This window comes from Rhinopithecus roxellana, chromosome 18, assembly GCF_007565055.1.
Source record: "Rhinopithecus roxellana isolate Shanxi Qingling chromosome 18, ASM756505v1, whole genome shotgun sequence".
Classification (NCBI taxonomy): domain Eukaryota; kingdom Metazoa; phylum Chordata; class Mammalia; order Primates; family Cercopithecidae; genus Rhinopithecus; species Rhinopithecus roxellana.
The window spans coordinates 77,769,450-77,785,806 of record NC_044566.1 but is presented as its reverse complement, the minus strand read 5'-3'; positions in this window follow the sequence as shown (position 1 = coordinate 77,785,806).

Sequence of the window (16,357 nt, the reverse complement as noted above, 5' to 3'; positions counted from 1 at the left end):
TTGGGGCTTGCTACCAGAACTTTGTTAACTTTATTATATGTAACTTTATAACTTAAATATGAATGACTTGTTTAAATCTCAAAATGAATGTAATTACATTTGTTATTGTTGGTTTTTTGCTCCTGTGCTTTCCATAATTTCTCTCTAAAACTCTTCAGTTGCATGTCTTACAATAAATAAGTGACAATTAATTACAAATCAACTCTCAATCCTCTTCTTCCCCATCTTTAAAACCACAGTTGTATATATACTTCAATATAGCTTACTATAGTTGCCTCCTTTCTACTTTTTAAATGCTGAGCTTCCAACATAAACTTCTCTCTTCTGTTACATGAAGTCTAGTTATCAACTGTGGTCTCCTTATACTTTGAAAATAAAAACTATTAATACTATTAGTTAGGTCTTTTGTTTTGGTAAACACCACACTTTCAACTCCAAGACAATTTTCAACTGCCATGCTGTCTTCTGGAAGTCCTGAGGTGCCTGAGAATTCCTGAGGGTTTAACCTAGTTAATTCTAATGACCATTTTTTATTCTCAGTGAACTCTCAGTCTCACGTTATTGTTACCTGTAACAAAGATTGCTCATTGTTTCCTGGTACCCATTTCCTCTCTTATTATTTGAACCAGAATCCCCCTCCTATCAGTTCAGCAAGGCACACCATTGGTCAGACCAAGATTACATTTCCCGGACTCTTTTGCAGCTAGGTCTGACCAATCTGATCAATTTCTGGCCAGTGATAGTTGAGAGCAAATGATGTTTGGGACTTCTAAATCATGTCCTTCAAAAAGGAAGCAGTTTGCCTTTATGTTCTTTTCTTACTTCTTGCTCGCTAGAAAATGGTGACAAGGAAATAGTTAACTTCGACCCAGAAATGCTTGTTAACTTGGGTTCCCTGTGACCTTGTGGAGAATTGCCTGCCTTACCTGAACTGGCAACCAAACTATAGACCGTAAGATCAGAGAAAATTGAACTTTTGTTTTATTAAACCCACTATACTTAGGTTTTCTTTGTTACAGAAATTTAGCTTATATTCTGTATTATTCTATATTATTTGGTACTCAAATCTGTTCTTTTTCTCTCTGCCTCACACTGGTTAAGGCATGGAACAAAGTTTCTTTACCTTGATTTTGTAAAAATGCTGCTCACATTAGGAAATGGTAGAAATTTATTGAAGATTTGGGAATAACACTAAAGATCTAGTTACATTAGACACAGAACACCTCTGCAGAGAGAGCCTAATACAGAATATTAGAAGTCACTCTCCATAAAAAAGTATTCAAGTCATACCTCCTGTGATAGGTTAAATTGTGTCCCTACAAAATATATGTTGAAATCCTAACCCTGGTACCTGTATGACCTTATTTGAAAATAGGGTCTTTGTAGATGGAATCAAGTTAGGGTAAGGTCATGAGGGTGAGTCCTACTCCAATATGTCTAGCACTTCCTCATAAAAAGAAGAAAATACCATGAGAAGATATAGATACATAGGGTGCATGCCACATGACAACAGAGACAGAGATTGGCGAGACACTGCTGCAAGCCAAGGAATGCCAAAGATCAATGGCCACCACCAGAAGCTAGAAAGAAGCAAGGGAGGATTCTCCCCTACAGTTTTCAGAGAGAGAGAACAGCCCTACTGACACTTCAATTTCAGACCTCAAACCTCTAGAACTGTGGAACAATACATTTCTATTTTTTAAGCCACCCAGTTTGAGATCTTTGCTATGGCAGCCCTTACAAAGTAGGGCACCTACCACAAGAAGTTTCTCACTGACCAACTAGTTCCTTCCTAATGTCCCCCAGCCTCTCTCCAAGATACCACCATGTCTGTCTCAGAAACATCCTCTGTCCTCGACTCCCCAGTGTTTTTATATAACAACTGAAAAAAAATTCAGATTCCATAATGCCATTTCAATTTGTATAATTTCAAGAAAATAATTCTGGAGTTTCATTCTTATGAAGTTGCTTAACAATAGAAAGCATCAATTATATGATAGCTGTGATTAAGAAAACATTTAATTTCTCTAAAGCATCCCCAAGCATAAATTTGGCTCATTCTTTTTTTTTTTTTTTTAATGGTGTCATTCCTGCAGTAAAACCTCTTGCCAAATTTTCCAATTTCAAATTTAATATGTTTTCATGCTATATTGATAGTCATCTACGTATTTTGTACTGGGGAGAAAAAGAAACAGTTCTTTTCAAAGCCTAAGATTTGGTATGTCCTTTGGCTTCTTAAATAAATATGTTTCTTGAGTTGAGTTGAATAGAGCTGAATTGGACTGAATTGAAACAAATCAAAGTAAATCAAATTGGGGAACTACGCTTCACTTATTTAATGAGAGTTTGCTGTAAAGTAGAATAAAAAAGTATAACTTAAAGAAATATTCTATTTTTATCATATGTACACTGTTACTATTAAATAATCATTCATTGCTGTCCCGTTACTTTCTCATTGCTCTCTATTAGAATCCTAGTGGATGGAGATAAATTTATAACTGTATTTTCTGGTGATGCTTTATGTTAGGAAATTAAATCAAAGTGATGCATATTACCCAGCCTGCTCATTAGAATGAAGGTCAATAATCTTCTTGGATATTTTTTGATCTCCATTTTTGTGCAGGTGAACTAAAGTTGTATAGCATCCCTGGGTTTTAAAGTGCTGATCATTATCAAAGTGCAATAATTTTTAAACAAGTAAAACCAGAAAAGAGTATATGGTTGTGGTACTAGAAATAGAATGCTAAGTTATGCAATGAACAAATGAATAATATTTTTTCCTCTCAACATGAATTCTGGTAAAGTTGGGAGACCATCTCATGTTTTCAGTATTTCAGCTCCATTTTGATATGCTTTTATCAATACTTCTCTCTACTGCACAAATAAATATATGTAAATGTGTGCATGTAAATGTAAGTGTTGGTTACAATTCTTATTTACCTCTATTTCTTACCATGCATAATAATTTTTGGTTATGAGAATATGACTTCCTTAGAAGAGAACAAAATGCCATCAGACTCATCCATAGTCATAATTGTTCCATATTTTTCTTCTCAGCTTTCTCTTCCCACGTGTCTCCTCCCCTTACCCATTTGCTAAGGATCATCTTCATACCCTGTCGCTACTCATCACCCCAACCTGGGTCTTTATTCTCTGCTCCATTTTCTTCATTCTCTAACTGTTTACACTTCACAGAATTTTCAAGAGTTGTCTGTATGCACACATTTGTATCCAGTTATCCCACTAATGCTCTCACTCTTTTCCAGTCTAACTTCCTTTCTGACCATTTCTTCTGAATACCTCTTAGAATTGCCAAGCATAAAGGATGTTTTCCTGTCATGGCTGACATCTCAGCTACATTCAACATGATGGTTCTGCTCTTATTTAAACAAACAATTTATTGGCTTCCATGTCCCACTACTGCCCTCACTGAAGTGCCTTGGGATTTTTTCTTCTCTTTCTTTGCTCTATGCAATCTGTTACATCTAAAATTATACCTCCATATGAGGAGATGCCCCCTGATGGCAGGGCCATACTACAACCAGAGGCTAGCGGAGCAGAGGGAGTTAAGACTACACAATAGAAAGCAGAGAATGAGGCTCTGACATAGTGAAAAATAAGAACAGAAATTCTAGGAAATAATGACAAATACGAAGAGAATAAAAGGAGGATGAAGGGTAGGGAGACAGAGGAAGGGAAGGTGGAAAGATTAACAGACAGATTAGGAATAGGAGTAGCGAGGTAGTGTTTTATATTGCCTTTTCCCTCCTTCTCACTGCATCACACACCTGATCACCAATGAGCTGTAAAATAAGATGATAATTGGAGAAGTGCCTACAAGTAGGTAGGGCTGGTAAGTATGGAACAGTGATAAGGACCTACAGGAAGGTGATGATGATTTAGGATCTGAACAAAGGAGGAGGAAGAACCAAATTCAACATGTGACAGCAGAATCTAGGATAGAAAGAGGGAATCTTGGCTGGGAGTAACCAATTATATATAAGAAATACATTGTATATTAATTTGGGTAATGCTAACAGTTGAAACAAATGAATTTTTTTAAAAATGTATATTGGTTCATGCAGGAGAAAATTTTGTTTCTCATTTATGTAAAGACCAAAGCAAATGTTCCTGATTCATGAGTAGACAGCTCCCTTCAAACAGGGACAAAGAATTTCAATTCAATTTTTCATATGCTGGCTTCTACACCTTCAAACCATGGCTTCCAAGGTCACTGTGCTCATCTGCCTCGAGCCAGCAGGAGCCATAAGAGCATGGAGGATTATGCATGGGGAGAATTCATGGGCCACCTGTGAAGCTGGGACCCGTCTGTTTTACCAACAATGAGCGGAAATCAGTTACATGGTCATGCCTAACCATCAGAAGACTGGGAAATATCATCTTTGTGCCCAGGAGGGAGAGGAAACAGTCTTGCTGAACAGTTAGTAAGTCTCCACACACATTGTAAAATGAGAATGCATGTGCTTCTAAAAAGAGTGCACTTTAACTACAATATATTCATCTATGGCCAGTGATTTATTGGCAACACAACCACAATTTAAATTTAAGGGCAGAGGCATGATGGGATACTGCAATGAAAATGAGCCCATTGAGCTCATTCATGTGTTTTTGAAATTGAGGCATCACACATTGTTCTGTCTTAAGCAAGCAACATGCCAAATTTAATATTTTCCCTATTGTCTATCACACAATGTCATTTTGCATACAGAAATATTTCATAGTGGGCCAGTCTGTTTTTCCAATTTCAGAGAAAAAAAAATAGCTCTTGAATTTCTTTAAAAACAAAAGGCCAGTTTTCAATCCCCAAGGTTTTAAGACATCTTTGTACCTCAGAGCCACATCTGCCAATGGATTAACTGAGAAACAAAGAAAGCACCAGGTATTCATTAGCTCTAGAAGGAAATTACCCTGTCACTTCAGCAGTTGCAAATGCTATCATTCTCCTATGGTGATAAAAGATCATTTGAAACCAGTTTCTCAGTAACTGAGATGACAATGAAAACAACTTAGCCCCGCTGGCTAATTCGCTCTTTTATATGTATTTTCGGCCAAAAGGCATTTGCCTCTCCCAGCAAACTTGACTTTTACATCATTTTGAAAATACATATGGTGAAAGCGTACAGCTATAGGTATTCATTTAATGCAAGTTGCATACATATGTTTTTTTAATGAGCAATTGAGTAGCATGCTCTGCACAAAGTATTGAAAAGATATTAGTTGAGTGAATTAGGACTTACAGTCACATGGCCTATCCTTCACTGGCTAGTCAATGAATTTTGGGTGTTTATTTTTGTGTATCTCTAAATATGGTACAATTCCTTGGTACTTTTTTGTATATAAAGCTATATTTACTATAATAAAGTTGATCTTTCTTAATATGAAAACATAGGAATAAGGAAAAAAATCTGGAGATGGGGAGTTCAGTGATAGAGGGAAAAATTCCCACCCATTCCACAAAAAGAATCCTTAGCTTTTAATTATTCATTCATCCTTCATTCAATAAATCTTTCGGGATCCTGTAGGACCTTGTTAATCAAAGTGTAGACTGCAGAGCAGCAACATGGGCATCACTTTTAGCTTGTTAAAAATGCACTGTCTTAAAATCCAATTCAGATTTCCTGAATCAGAACAGGTTTTAACAAGATCCCCAGGTGACTTGTATGCACATTAAAGCTTGAAAAGCACTGCACACACAGCACTCCATTGTATACAGACTTTTTCACATCAACAATCATTGGTCAAATAGCACTAAGCAATTAGACATAGAACCTGTAGCGAACCTGTTTCTCAAGTGGGGGTGACTTTGCCAGGGAATATTTGGCATTGTCTGGAGACATTTTGGATGGTCAGAACTGAGGGGATGCTTCTAGAATCTAGTGGGTAGAGTCCAGGGATGCTGTTAAACATCCTGCAATGCAGAGGACAGCCCACACAACAAAGAACTACCTTCCCCAAATGTCAACAGTGCACCAGTGAGAAGCCAAGGACTGCGGCCGGGTAAACCCTAGCTTCTATCAGAAGGATCTGGAGGGCTTGTTAAAATGCAGATTGCTGGGCCCCTCCTCAGAGTTTCTGACTGTTGGCCTGGGCTGGGGCCTGAGAATTTGTTTCTATCAAGTTCCTAGATAATTCCAATACCTCTATTTCTGGAAGCTGTACTTTGAGAAACATTGGTACAGAGGGCCGGGAGATGCTACTTGGCCCACTGTGGTCTTCGGCTGTATCCTCTCAATGGTTCCAGAAACTCCTGGCTCTCATTTGCCTTGACCTTGTTTAGAGCTTCCCAAATTAACCAGAGCCCAAGGTGTCTTGATACTTAGGAACCGACAGGGAAGCTAGGCAGTGAAATCTTTTCCAGGGTTGCTTGGAGTGGGAATGTGTAGTGCAGGCAGGGATGAGGCAAAGGAGGAGATACAGTGCTATTGTCATTTACAGATGATACCAGATGGCAGCTAAATTCAGAGTCCAGACTGCCTGAGGGGCTTGCTAATTACAAGAGACTTCAGCTGCAGGAAACACCCTAATCACCCCATGGCAGCTGGGCAGCCCCAGGGAAGGCTGGATTGCCAGCAGAAATTTTTGTTTGTTATAAAGTAGGACTTGAAGGGTAAAAATGACAAGTTCAATTTGGACCATATTTAACTGAGAGGGAGAGGAAAATATATTTACAATGGGGGTGGCAGAGAGAAATCAAGGGGGACAGGTAGGTTCAGTTAGATGGGAATCAGAACCTGGAAAGCGATGAACGGCTGGAGCCCAGGCCAGGCCCTATGGTGCCCCCACTATCCTGGGCATCCCTGCAAAAACAACAAAGATTTCAAGAAGGAATTTGTGGTTTCTACTCACCAACTGCTGTATGCCCTCTACTATTTGTTATTCTTTTAAAAAACTAAAAATAAATAAATAAATGAATAAAGCTATTGATTTAACACCTTTAGGAAGGAAGGCAGGCATCTTCTCTTTGTTTAATCAGCTAATTGCCTTTCTTTGGTTGGCAACCAGCACTGAGATAATTTTGTTCTATGGGCGGCATTTAGCAAAACCCCAGGACTGTGAATGAGGGAAAAGCAGCAGGGAGGGGAGCAACTACCCGAGCAGCTGTTTCCGGGCTACACCCCAAGTAGCAGGATTTGGGCCAAGTTCACAATATTCTCCTCTGCTGGAAATTTTAAAAAGATTTCCTATAAACTGGGACTAAATTGGAGAAATGCACCTAAAGTAATTCTTTTTACAATTTAGTTCAGTGGGATACAGGATCTTTAGGTGGATTTTCTTCTTTTGAGATTTGATTTTACAAGGAAAACTTTAGGAGAAAATAAATCTAAAGTATATTCACAATTGAAAACCACTGCAGACTTTATTTTGTACCCCTCTATTGTATCCTGTAATTTTTTGAAGTATGTAGAAGTATAATCTGTTTCCAGGGAGAAAACATTTACTAATAGTCCTTTTCAATCACACCTTTCTTGATTTTTGCTCTGGGCCTCTTCGAGTACATGCCTCAAACATCTAGAAACATCTTTTCTGTGTCAGTCCCACTTCTCTTTTGTACCTCTCTGCAATACCAATGAGATTCCAGCCACAGCTTGGGAGGGTGTAGGGCACCCTTCATCCCTGGAGGGTGGGAGGGAGACTTCTATGCGAGGCACCTTGCACCCAGGCACAAATCTTCCAGATTCTTCACAAATGTGACTACCAGTCAAACTACACTTTCTCTTGCTAACATGGAGCAATGAACACGTAGCTCACAGGTAGGCTCAAAATCACTCTTCCTATAGAGTGGTATTCAGTCTAGCAGGTAAGAAGCTTGGAAGTCACCACGGTCCTAACAACAAAGAAAACACTGAATAAACTGAAAAAGCAACAGGTCTTCTTAGATCCGTAAGAGAAGTGAGGTCACAGTAAAAACTGCTACCCCTAAAACAGGAGAGACTGACAGGCGAATACAGAGGATCACAACTTACCAGAGCAGGAACCCATGAGCTGGAACCTACTAGAGCCAGAGTAGGAAAATCTTAACTACCAGCATGAAGAGATGCAATCAAGAGGAAGAAACAGAAAACGTGTCCTGCCTGCATTCTATTCTGTGATATATTCCTTCCCTGCTTCTTGCCCCCTCCCTCCATTCAGATACACTGACTATTTTACTGCAGATACTAAAACCTTGAATTTATAATCATTGGATTGGTATTAAAGTGCATGCTTTACATGAAAATGGTACTTTAACCAGTGTTTGCTTATGTAAGTCATTCCTAAATATACACCCAGTTCTTTTAATGGGAAAACACTTTCTCCTGTTAGAATTAGAACTTGTAACTGATCTGTAGGGGAGCTAGAGATTACCTCCAACCCCTTTAGCTCTCAGTGGGTTCTTCAGCTGGATCTAGAAACCAAATTGACATGAGGCAGATTAACAAGAAAAAAGCAAACACATTTTATTAGTTTTCCATGAATGTGGAGATCTTAACAAGAGAATTGAGACTGAAGAAGTGACTGAAAACAATCTGTTTTTACACTTTTTAGACAAAGAATGATGAATTTGAGAAAAAAATTACAAGACAAAGAAAATCAGGCTGAGGCAGTAAATTTCTAGGGAAATAGAAAATATAGTTTGTGGGGGTGTGTGTAAAACTAGTGGAAAATAAGGATTACTTCATTAAGTACATTTATTCAGGTCCATTGCAGCCCTTAATTCCCTGTCTCTTGTGATCAGGCTATTCCCTCACCCTCGTATGGGGAGGAGAAGGAGGGTACCCCTGCCAGGGGAATCCTTATGGCTTGCTACATGTAGGAAGAGAAGGCAAGCTAGCCCTTACTGAAACTAAATTTCTTCAATGTATTCAACTCAAAATAGTCAACATAACAATCTCCCATATTTTGGGATGGCACTTCTTTCACTTCTTCAGATTAACAAACAAAACAGCATCGAGTTCTCTCATCCGGCCCTTACTGTAAAACTGTGAAGATTTCCATTCAGTGTGCTACCAAACCCCAGGATCTTGCATTGTTTCCACTAAGAATCATACCATAGGTACAAAAAAGCTTCCACCTTTTTTTGGGAGTATGTGCACAGTATAGGTATGTACAAGCAACTAGAAAACAGCAAGTACTGAATTACAGCTGCTATCAATCTCAGGTTAATTTGGGAATTTTAATATTTTGGTAAGCAAAATACAGAGCTCGCAGTTATCTGTGATGTTTAATTATAAATACATCATACACACATGAATACAACAAACTTGTATCAAGTTGTATGAATTTAATTTTTCATTAATAGTACAATTTTTACAATTATAAAAGTAATAAAGAACTGCTTCTGTGACTTGCCATGTATCTAACGTAGTTAAAGTAAAGTGTTGGGCTAAGATGCAACCAATTTAAAGCCAGAAATTTTAGACTATGTGTAGAGTTGACACTTGAACAAAACAAGGGTTAACGTTGCCAAACCCTGCACAGTCAAAAATCCTCATATAATGTTTGACTCCACCAAAATTTAACTACTAATAGCCTACTGTTGACTGAAGCCTTGCCAATAACATAGTCAATTAACACATATTTTGCATGCTATATGTATTTTATACTGTATTCCTACAATAAAGTAAGCCAGAGAAAAGAAAATGTTATTAAGAAAATTAGAAGGAAGAGAAAATATATTTACTCTTCATTAGGTGGAAGTGGATCATCATAAAGCTCCTCATCCTCGTCATCTTCATGTTGAGGAGGCCAAGGAGGAAGAGGAAGAGGAGTTGGTCCTGCCATATTAAGGGTGGCAGAGGTGGAAGAAAATTTGCCTAAAAGTGGACCCAGGTGGTTTAAACCAGTGTTATTTGGGATGAGCTGTATTTATAAATTAAGTGATCTGGAAGTAAAATCCTGCCATTGGTTCCAAGGTATGGATACATTTTAAATTCTTCATTCTTTTCTCTAAAGACATTTGCTTATCTGGGGCAGGTTGAATGAGTCCTGGCTCTAGACCGTACATGATAAATGTTGTATTATGAATTCATCTCTGTACATTACCTTTGTCTCCTTACTAATTACTTCATGCAGTAATTCTTACCCCTCTCAATAGGGATAAGAACACACCAGGTCTACTTAGTTTGAGGAAGACATCAAAGACAGGATGGTGACCCTGAAGAGTCACTGGTGCCAGCCTAGTTTAGAGTTCAGAAATTTTACAGTATTTAAATAATGTTCAAGAACATAGGAATGTTTTTTACTTACTTATTTTTATTTACTTATTTTATTTATTTGTTTTTTTGAGACAGAGTCTCCCTCTGTTGCCCAGGCTGGAGTGCAGTGGCATGATCTTAGGCTCACTGCAACCTCCTCCACCCGGGTTCAAGCAATTCTCCTGCCTCAGCCTCCTGAGTAGCTGGGATTACAGGTGCCCACCACCATGCCCGGCTAATTTTGGTATATTTAGTAGAGACAGGGTTTCACCATGTTGGCCAGACTGGTCTCAAACTCCTGACCTCAGGTGATACGCCTGCCTCAGCCTCCCAAAGTGCTGGGATTACAGGTTCATCTTTTGGTGGCTCAAAAAGCTTGTTCTACTCATTCCCTCGAAACACAAAAGTTTTACTGAACTAATAGGCATAACACATTTCTATGAAAAAGAAACTTGTTTTAGATACTATGAAGAAAGAGAAAGGATTTCTTGGAAGCACTGATGTCTAAATATTAACCAGTAAACATTCGAAATATTTAAGAGTCTGCGCAGTGACATGGTACATAACAGAAATGAGAAATAGTTTCATACAGCAAAGTGGGATACAACAGTGGCTCAGTATGCTAATTTTCCCCAGAGGCTTAATTTTCTTACTCTTGTGAATTCAAGTCTTTGTTGCAGTGCATATTCCTGGATGTATTTAGTGTTTGTCTCTTTATGCTTAGGATAATTGACCTTTTAAAAATGGAATAATTTTGACCTCACATACACACAATGCATACTCATAATTTCATAGCAAAACTGGGAAGTGTTACCAAAAGTCCGTACATTGTCCATCAAAATGTTAAGGAAAAGGATAAGGGAGGGAAATATGTTTTAAGTTCAATAGTGATTCTAGTTGGTTTCCTCCTAAGACTTTCCTATATCCCTTCAAGGCCTCCTCTAACCTTCCTGTCCTTCACTAAGGCACGTCTTCCTCACTGTTTCTTTTCCTTGCTTTGCTTTCTCTTTGATCACTTTCTTCTTTTACCTTTTGCTTCAAGCCATGAGTCGTTTGCAATTTTCACTGACCTACATGAAGAGCACCAGCAAGAGACTGAGAGCAAAGGAGGGGTGGCCTGAAAGAGTCCCTGAAGCCAGGTGCCTCTCTGGAGGGTGCTGGCCTCAAGGTTTCAGCAATGCAGTCTGAACACTCACTCTGCACGGCACTCTTCTAGGCACTTTGTATTAATTCAGTACTTAGGAAACCCACAGAGGTGAGTATTGTAATTCCCATGTTACAGATGGGAAATTGAAGCACAGAGGGACTACAGGATACTTATTAACAAATGTACCAAGGCTAGAGATACCTGGAAGCCAGTGATTCCTGAACCTGAGAAGCACACAGGTGTGTTTTATTCATTTATTTGTTTTTCTATAACTGGCAAAAGAAGGGGGGAAAGAGTGGGTATATAAGAGTATAAATAACTGAAAGAAGATATAGAAAACAGAAATATTACGCCCCTGAAACTATGTCAAGAGTGTTTCAAACTTAGTGTAAAAACTTTGGCCAAATAAAAACAAAACAGGTGATTTTTATCAGCACTCATTTTTCTTCAGGATGTAGTTCAAATAAACCAATTGCCTAGTTCCTGAAGAGCTATGGGGTCAGTTAACTAAGGTCGGTTTCCACATCTATAAAATGAGTATACTAATAAATAATTCCTGCCTGTTCTACCTCCTAAGAGGTACTGGAACAATCAAATGAGATAAAGTGTGTAGAGCTCTGTGATCACAATGTGGTACAAGCTCCTCATCCACATTATTTAACATTTCTCCGCAGGAAGTTCTAGGCTCAATATTTACACAGAGTACTGCTTGGATAGCATTCCTTAACTGCAGTGATGAAAGCAAACAACTATTGGCCACCTACTATGTGCCAGAAACATCAATGTGTATTAGTTCATTAGGCCTTTCAGTAATCTGATGAGGTTGATAATAATATCATCCCCGCTATACACATGGAGAAACTGAGGAATGAAGCGATTGCTTTGCCCAAGGTCACACTGCTAGAGCTGGTATTTGAACACAAAAAGTTCAAAAGATGTGATCTCTATAGACATGATTACAAAAACTTGATCAACATGATGTAAATTTGTCTTCCTATAAAAAGAAAGTCTATTATAAGTGAATCATACATATTCAAACATAACGAAGATCTTGCCAGTGGGTTTACCATGATTCCAGAGTCATTGATACGCTTCTTATTAGCTTTGCAAAAATTAACAAACAAATGTTGAAGGAGCACATGTTGCATAGCCTGTGGAGAAAACAAGGAAATAGGACTCAGTTCCTTCTCCAAGCAGTCAGAGTCTGTCTAATAGAGATTTTATGAAGTCCTTAGTTCTGGTACCTTTTGTCGTCGTTTTTTGTTTTGAGACGGAGTCTCACTGTCGCCCAGGCTGGACTGCAGTGGCGCGATCTCAGCTCACTGCAACCTCTGCCTGCCGGGTTCAAGCAATTCTCCTGCCGCGGCCTCCTAAGTAGATTTGGTGATGGTTGCACAACTCTGTGAGTGTACTAAAAAACATTGACATACTCTCTAAATGAGTCCATTTTATGGTATGTGAATTATATCTCATTAAAGCTGTTTCTAAAAGAGAGGATTGGCTGTGGACTGGGGTTCTCATGTGGGGGAAAAGAAGAGTAAATAAAGAAACTTCCTTTTCAAGGTCTATTTGTATCTGTCTCATTCTTTTCTCCTTCTCTTTCTGCTTGTTTTCCTCTTCACTTTTCCTTTCTCTTCTTCTTCCTCTTCCTCTTCCTCTTCTTTCTTCCTCTCCTCCTCCCTCTCCTCTTCTCTTTCTACATATTTCAAACCCAAAACAATACAGTAAATGAACTTCTATAGAACTCCATCTAAAACTTTCTCTAGTTCACCAAATTCTTTTAATATTAATTTATGAACTCCCACTTCTTATGTGCTCTATTAGCAGCCTATAAATAAATCATTCTTAGTATTTACATATGATATTGTCATATATTATTGAAATAATTTATTTAGTATTTTATCATTCTTGATAGACTTTAAACCCCACCCCTCCACCCCAAGGGCTGGAACATATGATTATGTTCCTTAGTTACTCACTTAGTAGATTCCCATTTTACCTCCAGTTATGGTCTAGATTATAAAAGTTTAACATTAAAAATTTACTAGCCAGGCGCGGTGACTCACGCCTGTGATCCCAGCACTTTGCAGGGCTGAGGCGGGCAGATCATGAGACCAGGAGTTAGAGACCAGCCTAACCAACATGGTGAAACCTTATCTCTACTAAAAATACCAAAATCAGCTGGGTGTGGTGGTGTGCGCCTACTCTACATACTTACTGTTTCTTTGGATGTCTCATAATTTTCTGTTGAAAATTGGACATTTAATTAATATGCTATGGAAACTCTAGAAATCAGATTTCCTCTCTTCCCCAGGGCTTGTTATTATTTGTTTGTTGTTATTGTTGTTGCTACTTTTTTGTTTAGTGACTTTCCCAAACTAATTCTGTAAAATATCTGTTTTTTGATACTTGAGGCTGCTGAAATAGAGATTTTCTTAAATGCCTTGATCCAATAAGTCTCTCAACCTTGCTGCGGGCTTTGTGTAAGTGTTAGAGCACACATTCAATATTTGGGCAGTTTGCAATACTGCCTAACCTTTAATTTCTGCTTCAAGGTCAGCCAGAGGTGAGAGAGGTGACTTTTTAGGGTAGGCAATTGTGCATCGCCTTGTGGTTTCCCAGGATTGTATCAGAGTATTTCAAAGCCCTCATGGGCATTTTATGTCCTGCTTTTGTTTGTATGTTTGTTTTTAGTCTGCCTCTTGTTTGCCCCAAATGTTATCCCTGCCTCAGACAGCTGTGATATTTAACAATCACCATTGATTGTTTTCAATCGTTTTTTCCCAGGGAAAAAGCTGTTAAGAATGAGTTAATTCTGACTCCGGTCAAATAAAGATAATCAGGAAATGAAGTTTGGGTGGCTTGACAGGGAAGCTGCAAACTTTTCTGCCACCTGTATTCTGATGCTGTTCTTCTGTGTTTTGCAGACACATTCATTGCAAGGATGTTGATTTTTGATATGGTTTGGCTTTGTGTTCCCAGCCAAATCTCATCTTGAATTGTAATACCCAGGTGTTGAGGTGGGAGGTGGGAGGTGGTTAGATCATGGGGGTGGTTTTCCCCATGCTGTTTTCATAATAGTGAGTTCTCAGGAGATCTGATGGTTTTATAAAGGGCTCTTCCCCCTTGGTTTCTCTCTCTCCTGCTGAGGTGTGAAGAAGGTGCCTGCTTCCCCTTCTGCCATGACTGTAAGTTTCTCCAGCTATGTGAAACTGTGAGTCAATTAAACCTGCTTTGTTTATAAATTACCCAGTCTCAGGTAGTATCTTTATAACAGTGTGAAAATGGACTAATACAGTTTTCAAGATCACTGCAGATCTCTGGAGAGGGGAATGAGAATGGGGAACATTACAATATCATAAAGTTCACTGGCCTTATGAAACTCAGTCATTTGTATGGCATTAATGCTTCTCACATTGCTGCAAACCTTTGGTTAATTTCCAGAGTTCTGAAATTTGACTATTTTTGCCAGTGTCTTCATTGTTTTTATGAATGAGTAGTTTTTCAGAGGTCCTTCCTCCACCATTCTGAAAGTCCTTTTGCTACCACTGATTCTTAGAATCAAATAACAGCACTTCTAATGTCCCATAAATGTGTGCGATAATAGAATATGTCCCTGGGGAATATGAGAGAGAACCCCTAGAAGCCTATGGAATGAAGTGTAGGCACTAGTGGTCCAATATTGTTTAACCATAAAGAGGTTATTTTCTAGGAGCCACTCTGTAAATTTGCTCATTTCTGTTTTGTTCATTTACTCTTCGTTTCTAATGAAAGTTTACTATTATGAAGAATGTTGGTCTTATCTCTCCTGAACATGCAGAAAAGATATTTCCCCATTCCATTTGGGTGATTAGCAACCTGCATTTCACTACGTGCTGTGGTGATACCCTATGGAAAATTTCTGGGGCAAGGAGGGGCAAATGTGCTACGGGCACCCAAAGAGCACAGACAGGGCAAGTTTCTTCCCATGTTGTTAGTTTTTTTCTGTGCTGATTTGTCCTTCATATTCATATGAGACGAATAATCTGTAACATTTCTAGAAATAAGCATTGAATTTTATTTCTCATAGTGGATATGAACTTTAATTCAACAGCAGTCATTTTTCTTTTTTTTTTTTACATAATCTAAAACAAAAACATTATGGGAGGAGTTCTGTTTTTAATTTCTTTTAAAGTTATCTATTCTAACTGAAACTTAAAAGTTTACATTTTTACAATGGACACAGATTTTCTAAGAATCTGTACACAGGAAAAGAAAAATAACAATAAGAGATAGTACAAAAAAGCAAAGAAATCATAAGGTCAGAGATCAGAAAGAGTTATTAAAATATTGCTTACTCATCTTGTATGGGGCCAATCTTTGCTAGGTACTTAGGATGAACCTTGAAAATGCCACAGACTCTGTTTAAGCCTAGCAGGGAAGAAAAATGCATAAACAACCAATTATAACACAGTAAGAAGGGGCCTAATAGCAGAGAAGCAAGCCTCCAGGACAACACAGGGGAAGAGGAGGCACTCAGCCCAGGGATGTAGAGAGGAAAACATCTCAAAGGACAAAGTTCCCATCCCATTTGGAGAGCGATTCTCTCCACATCAATCTGCCATGGCACACAGAGCAGGACTTCAGTCACTTTTGAGAGTCTTTTAGGACCTCATCACTTTAAGAGGACTCCTTCAGGCTCCAGAGCACTTCCTGTTTAAGGAGAAAATTGGTGATACAAGTCTTCAAATCAAAGTCAGACATTCATTGAGTAAGATATTTAGTAAGATACTCACCATCTTCTCTGCCCTACTTCTGAACGGTCCTGGCCATGTCCACTCCAGAAATGCCTAGATGACTGACCAGACACATCCTTTGGAGAGGGAGAGGAAGCATCTCACTTCTAAAAGGAAATGTATACAAAGGAGCATGGCCCCTTTGTGTCCCTTCCTCGAGGTCAGCTATCAGAGTTTTCCAAAATAAAACATGATGGCATTTGAGAACACGAATATTACTGTAATTATTTCTTTACTTTGAC